This window comes from Sinocyclocheilus rhinocerous, unplaced genomic scaffold (genome assembly GCF_001515625.1).
Source record: "Sinocyclocheilus rhinocerous isolate Xijiao unplaced genomic scaffold, SAMN03320098_v1.1 scaffold222, whole genome shotgun sequence".
In the NCBI taxonomy this organism is placed as follows: Eukaryota; Metazoa; Chordata; class Actinopteri; order Cypriniformes; family Cyprinidae; genus Sinocyclocheilus; species Sinocyclocheilus rhinocerous.
In genome coordinates this window covers 695,416-702,915 of record NW_015625652.1, presented here as the reverse complement: position 1 = coordinate 702,915, position 7,500 = coordinate 695,416, and the positions used below count along the sequence as shown (strand labels likewise).

General features: G+C 33.8%; 1 protein-coding gene across 1 annotated transcript in view; it reads left to right on the top strand.

Moving 5' to 3' along the window:
* The window catches only part of LOC107705253 (t-SNARE domain-containing protein 1), a 114,696-nt gene extending 109,239 nt beyond the window's left edge, over positions 1-5,457 (top strand). The window contains exon 12 of the mRNA XM_016508463.1: positions 5,276-5,457. The gene's annotated coding sequence lies outside the window, so the exon portion shown is untranslated. The remainder of the gene's footprint in view (positions 1-5,275) is intronic.
* The last annotated feature ends 2,043 nt before the right edge of the window (positions 5,458-7,500 follow it).

The window sequence follows — 7,500 nt, the reverse complement described above, 5'->3', positions numbered from 1 at the left end:
TTTAATATTAGTTTAATATGCATGAAAGATGTGTTATAACAGACTACACTACTTTTACTACATTCATGCCAGTAAATTATGCTATTATTGTATTTAAATTAATAATTTGAAATCACAATGCTGATTTACATTATTTGATTATTATTATTATTGCAGGTTTTGTTACTTATATTTAAAATAAATAAATAACTTTGAAACAATTTTCACTCAGAAATTGCAAGTAAATTTCGCAAGTAACATACTGAATTAAACATGAAATTTATTTTATGTATTTGTATGTATTTTAATAGTATTTTCTTGTGAATTAGCTCCAATAATCGTTGTTGTATTTACTATGTTTTTTTTCTTTCTTCAGTGGATGAGTAGTCAATGTTGTTTTGATTAGAATTGCACCTTTTTTTCTTCTTTTTTTAATCTAAAGCAATCTATAGTACACTTGCTGAAGGAATAGTTTCCAACCGAACAGCTTGGGGTTAAATGCTTTTCTCAAGGGCAGAATGGCAATAGAAAACTCAGCAACTCGATTAGCCTGCAGCCAGTTGCAACAGACTCCTTAGGTTAAGAAAATCTTTAGTGATAATAATAGGGTTTTCTCAGCTTAAGGGCTTCGTTGCGACCGTCCCCTGATCTTTAACCGCCCCAAAACTACCAGCACATTAGTGAAGGTCATTTTCTACTTGCTAGCCAGAAGCAGCCGTCAGAAACGAAAGGCAGTTTGGAGTTAGCACAGTGCGCTAGTCCTAGCATATTTAATCCACGTCCATGAACAAGTGTGACAATAAGCCTTCTGTATGGACTAAAATCCTCTTAGGCAAAGCTTTGTGGGTAAACTTGCCTGATGCAAATTCTAAACCCCATTAGCTTTGAGGAACTAGTCAGCTGCATTGAGATTAATGGCAGGGCGACTACTTGATTTAATAGGGTTATTTCACTGCTTCCGGCCAAGTATAAACAACAAACTTAATGCAAGACATTACTCACTTTCTCCACTGACTGATAGAAGTTTCTGAGTTCACTTGTGATGAGGTTTGCTGATACTCCGTTGGCTCATTTTTGCTGTACTTTCCACCTTTTGTCGCCTCTATGGGTTTCTTTAAAATCAGCCAAAGCTGAGTGAAATATGACAGTGATTTTCTAGAAAAAAGAAAAAAAAAAGCAATTTGATAGAAGCTGTTATTTAAAGTGCATATAAAATGTTTTATATCGATTGCTCTGTCATGAGTGGAAAAAGGAGAAAGAAAGGAGTATAAGAAAAGCTTTAACAAACTGTTTCCTACCTGCAAAAAATGCTCTTTTCTCTGCAATGAAGTGATTTTGTGAAATTAGGCGATATGGATTTGCAGTCGCTATTAAGGATAAATGCTGAGTGAGAAATGTTATGTGCAATTTTCCATTACAGGGTAAAAAATGAAAATCCTTATTTATCTATTTTTTAGTGCTGTCAGCTCACTCTGAACTTTACTCGTGGGGATTACCGACAAACTCTCCGGGTGAGAGACAGGCGCTGAAGCTCCCATGTGAGAAACAGATGTGCGGCGGAGGTATTATAAGTTTGCAGAGTCCCAAACCTAAATGTTAGTAGCTTATAGAAGGAAACAGAGAGATAGAGAGGACATCTCTCTGAAACGGAGGATGACAGAAATCACACTTTTTTTTTTTTTTTTTTTTTTTGGATATGCTTCTCGAGGCGTCACAATGAGACGGCCCCCTCCCAGCTTCAGCTGGCGTCTCCAGGAAGAGCTGAGATTACTTAAAGCTGATTGGTCAACTTAATGTGCTAGACGCCACCATTAAAAAGACTGAGGACTTAAAAGTGTCATAATAGTCAAAAGATCAATGCAGAGTCGTCGAATCCACGGGGACCGCAGGGAAAGACTAGAAAAGAATTTGATACAGTTGTCATTCCCTTTAGAATGATGCACACTGAAGTTGTCACATTTTTAGATGTGAATGTAACATGCACCATGCAATATATTATTAGAGGAAAAACACAAATCAGAATACAGTATATGTACATTGCAAAGAGAAAAAAAGTTTGGAATAATTAATATTTTATAATGTTTTGAATAAAATCTCTTATGCTCATTAAGGCTGCATTTAATTGATAAAAAAATTATGGAAAAACAGCAATATTGCCAACTAATAGTACAATGCTGAATTTTCAGCATAATCACTCCAGTCTGCAGTGTCACATGATCATGTAGATATCATTTTAATAATGTCACATGATCCTGTAGAATATTGATTTGGTGCTCAATTATTATCAATTATTTTTTGGTGCTCAAATAATAATAATGGTTCTTATTGCTATCAGTGTTGAAAATGATTTTGGTGCTTTATATTTTTTTGAAACCATGATTTTTTTTTTTTTAGAATTCTTGATGAAAAGAAATTTCAAAAGAACAGCATTTATTCGTTAAGTCTTTACTATCACTTTTGGTTAACTTATTGTGTCCTTGCTGAATAAAAGCAAGTAAGCATTAAAATGTATTTATTTATTTACTTAATCATATTTAACCCAAACCTTTTGAAGTGTATATCATAATTTCTGCAAAATATTAAACAGAGAAATCTGTTTTCAGCATATTAATAACTAGAGTAATGGCGGCTGAAAATTCAGCTTTGCCGTCACAAGAATAAATCATATTTTTTAAATATATTTAAAAAGTAAACAGTTCTTTTTAATTCTAATAATATTCATATAGTATTGTTTTTAACATTTTCACTGAATTATTAAAGAATCCCATTAATTATTATTTAAAGAAAAATAAGCATCTTGTTTTCTGTTTCTGATTTGACAGTCTTTTACTTGCCCCATCTACAACAACTAGTGTGACTCATGCTCTGTGTGTGCTTTTAGGAATGGGGAAAACATATTTTTCAACAGGGCAAGTGGGCAGGTTGACAGGAAGATGTTCGAATGGCTCTCAGATAGCTTGTCTATTCACTGTTGGAGGTGTAAAAGCTTATGCACTTAGTGAGTAGACTCCATTCTGGTGTCCAAAAATGTTTTTACCTTGTATGCGGGCAGCTGGACTGTGAAGTTTCAAACAGCTCTCTGCCTTCAACTCATACAGAGCACTCGCTCTGCATCTGTTTGAGGTGCGGAGGTACCATTTAATTCACTCTCTGACAATCAATACTTTGGCTGTGAAGAGTGCTTGGCTTTGATTGATATGAGCTATCGGGAAAAGGCATCTGGATGTGGACTGGAAATGGGGTGAGACGGATGCTTTTGGAGTGCAGGGGCCCATCTGTCCATATTGATCTGCCTCAAACAGCATCTAACTACTAAATCTTAGAAGTCTTGGATTGGTAAGAATAGAGCAGAAAACCCTTTTTATCCTGGTCTGGAGTTAAACCGGTCATATGAAGCTTTTGACATTCCCAACAGCTTTCTTCGTCTGCTGCTTGCTTAAATTCATGTTAGAGCTGTGGACTTGCAGTTGCGCATATGTTCTGATTGAACTGTCATGCTTATGGAGATAAAGCGATTGAGATTGGCATGCAACATTTGCTGGTATCCTTCCCCATCTTCTTTCCATTTATCCCATGTCCCTTTTCTACTGCTCGTGTATATTGTAACTTTTAGTAGTTACAATATATGCGAGTAGCCACTTGAGTCTTCTCTCAAAAAAATACATGAGGTGCATCTTGGGATGCTTTTTGGAAACTAAACATTCACTCCTTCACTCCCTGATCCACTCTCTGATCCAAAATTAGTTTGAACAAATTTTTAGATAAATAAGACAGACAGACAGACAGACAGACAGACAGATCCACTGCAGTGAATGGGTGCCGTCAGAAGGAGAGTCCAAACAGCTGATCAGAACATCACAATAATCCACGAGTAATCCACACCACTCCAGTTCATCTTGTGAAGTGAGAAACTGCATGTTTGTATCAAGATGTTTTTTTGTTTTTTTTTTACTTCAAACCTTTGCTTCCAGCTACAGTAAATTCCAAGTGCTCTATACACAATATTACATTCTCGAGTGAAAAATTCATCTTGCCTGAATAAGGAGAGAAATATGCACAGATCAAGCACCATTTACAAGGGAAGACAAGTCTAAAACAGTTCTAAACAAATAAGTTGGTGGATTTTGTAGTGAGAGGGCAACAGGGGAAAAACCTTTTTACTGGTGGAACTCAATTATGGATTATGGACTCGTATTTTGGCCAGAAGCGATTGATTAAAGTTAAAATGCCTTAATGATGGGTTTGTTTTCTTAATAATTATGCAGCTTTTTGCTGACATTAATTGATGCACTGGAGTCATGTGGTTTACTTGTGGATTATTTTGATGTTTTTATCAGCTGTTTGGTCTCTCATTTTGATGGCACCCATTTACTGCAGAGGATCCATTGTTGAGAAAATGATCAAACGTTCATTTTTTTTATATTTAAAGATTACTTAAGTACATACAGTACATATGCAACATTTAATGTATTCAATTTTAGATCAAATTACCTAAAATTCAGTCTTTTGCTCATTGCACGCGATGACCTTATGACTTAGGACAGATTTGCAGTGCATAGCGACAGACGGCCCTTTTACCTCGGGAGCCTTGGCCCTATTGCACCCTCGTCTTGAGCTATAGCTCTGGTTTGCCAGTTTATGTGCTTATGTTGAGGAGATTCCTCATCACTTCAACTCTGTCTCATAAGCTTGCGAGTTGTTTTGGAGGCTCTCTAGCTCCCCTCTCATGTCATTTCCTTCTACTCATCAATGAATCCTAAAATGCTTTATGGTTTCCACAAAAATATTAAGTAGCACAACAACATAATAATAATAATCATCATCATCATCATCATCATTATAATAATATTAAATGTAACTTACTTGTTTTACTTGAGTAATGGCTGCTAAAAATTCAGCTTTTCCATCACTGGAATAAATTACATTAAAAAATAGATTAAAATGTAAAATAGATATTTTAAATTGTAATAATATTTTGCAATATTACTGTTTTACTGTACTTTTTTATCAATAAATGCAGCCTTGGTGAGCATAAAATATTTTTTCAAATGAATTGTGTAATGCATTAAAGTGATGTTATTTTATTTTATTTTTTATCAATAAATGCAGCCTTGGTGAGCATAAAATATATATTTTTTCAAATTAATTGTGTAATGCATTAAAGCACTGTTATTTTATTTTAATTTTTTTTGCATTCAAGTATGCAGACCTTTTCTATAGAATATCTATTATCAGAATTGTGTCCTTAATGTTGACATGCTTTGTGACCTTTGACCTTTTTCTGTTATTCTTTCAGAGATCTCTGTTTCAACTCTGCTGTGATCTCTCCTCAACTTCCCAGCAAAATAGAGTCTGTACGTAGAGGTCCACCTGTGCTCACTCCCTTTCTTCTTATCTCTGTCTATACTTCTGTCAGATTATGTGTTTTTTTGTTTTGTTTTTTTGGTGTATGCATGTATGGAAATGTGTGTGTGTGTGTGTGTGAATGTTCATTAAAAGAGTCGATTTTTAATCAGTGCTTTGTACTGTAATGTGCAATTAATTGCTTCTTACCTCTTCAAAGTGGACTCGAATCAAAGAACAAACTCCAAATAGACTAAATGTTGCTGTAGGCTTTTATGCCGACTTTAAAATATATTTTCCATCATTTATCGCTGATTCTTGAGTACAGAGACAAAACTGGCTGTGGATTTGCTTGCCTGTAATTCAGTTTGGATGTTATATATTGTTTCTTCGCAATTTGTATGACCAAGCTAACATATCAAGGTTATGAAAAAAATATATATAAGCACAATAAACGAAATGGTACATTTATTTGAAGATCATCTGATTTATTTATTTATTTATGTCCATTTTTTTCTGTGTTTTGTCCCATGTCTCAAGAATCAGTCTTATGCTAGTTCTCATAGCAGCTCATATTGATCTTTTGCTACTTACACTGTGTTCAAAATGTGTATATTTATTTTTTTAGGGTGCAAATATATAATCTGTGACAAAAGTGTAACAGTGACATTCTTTTTAGGAATATTCTTTATAAGGCAATTTATTTGTAATAAAGAAACATAACCGGTGTATATTTCTCTTTACATATTGTAACCTGCTGTCGTTGTTTACCAAAAACTGGTATTATAAACTAACATTTGAATGCAGCAGGTAGCCTACCATTATAGAACACCAGTTGAGAGAGAAAACTGAGTTATTGTTATCATTTGCATAACCATAAAATCATAAATAGTTTTTTTTTAATGAAATAATATTTCAAAGGTTCAGTATCGTCTTGTATTGCACTGCTCTTAATATCCATTATTTAAGTTGATTTGTAATTGTTTATTTGCTGGCTTTTATTAAACAGTATAATGTTAAAAAAACAACTAGTCTCTCCATTTGTTTCGCTGTCTCATTCGCACACACTCCCAAAGCTCATAAAACCTCAGCGGATTGTGATGGAAAGAGAACTGACATACAAATAATAGAAATAATAGGTTTGTACTGGCTCAGTCATTCACCTGCTAATCAATATGAGACAGGAACTTCATGGCACACTATTCATTCAGAGACAGCAACAAGCTCACTACGCTTTCCCAGCAGAGTGATTATTTTATCTGTCGGATGATCTCTGTAGTGAGCTGAGAAAGTCAACATAGAATTTGAATGGGGTATAGTTAAAGCTTTTTCTGTCATAGCAGTTTCGACTGGTATATCATTGATGGCTGCTACAGAATGTTAATTCTTAGCTGCTTTGTTTATGGATTGCTGTAGAAGCTGGTTAAAGGAATGCGATGTTACATATACAAATAGGTCTGCTTTGCTTTTATTCAAGGATTCACCTCCTCTTTTATATAATACATATTAATTAATCACGATGGAACCAGGTAAGTGTGGGGTCAGTAAGTTTTATTTATATATATTTTATTTATATTTTTTTAAAGAAGTATATTACTATTTTTTTATTTAACTTTATATACTATGTTGACAAAAATTTATTTTCAGCAGCCATTACTCTATCCTTATGGAAGCTTGTTTTTATAACAGGGAAATAAATAAATAAATAAATGGTGATTCTGACTTTTTTTTCTCACAATTATTTTTCTTGCAATTATGAGAATTCAGAGAAATAAAGAAATAAAAAATAGATAAATAAAAATAAACTGAATTGTGACATATAAACTAGGAGTTGTGAAATGTAAACTTGAATTACTAGAAAGCCCATCCAAATTGTTAGATAAAACATCGTAATTACCTTTTTTTTTTCTTTTGGTAGAAACGGGCTTCCATACTTCAGTGTCACATGATCCTTCAGAAATCACCCTAATATACTGATTTGGTGATCAGGAAACATTTCCTTTTATTATCAGTGTTAAAAACAGTTGTGGTGCCTAATAGTTTTATGGAAACTAGATATTTTTACAGGATTCTTTCATGAATAGAAAGTTCAAAGAACAGTTTTTTTTTTTGTAACATTATAAATGTCTTTACTATCACTTTTGCTTAATTTAATGTGTCCCTCCCTCCCTCCCGAAA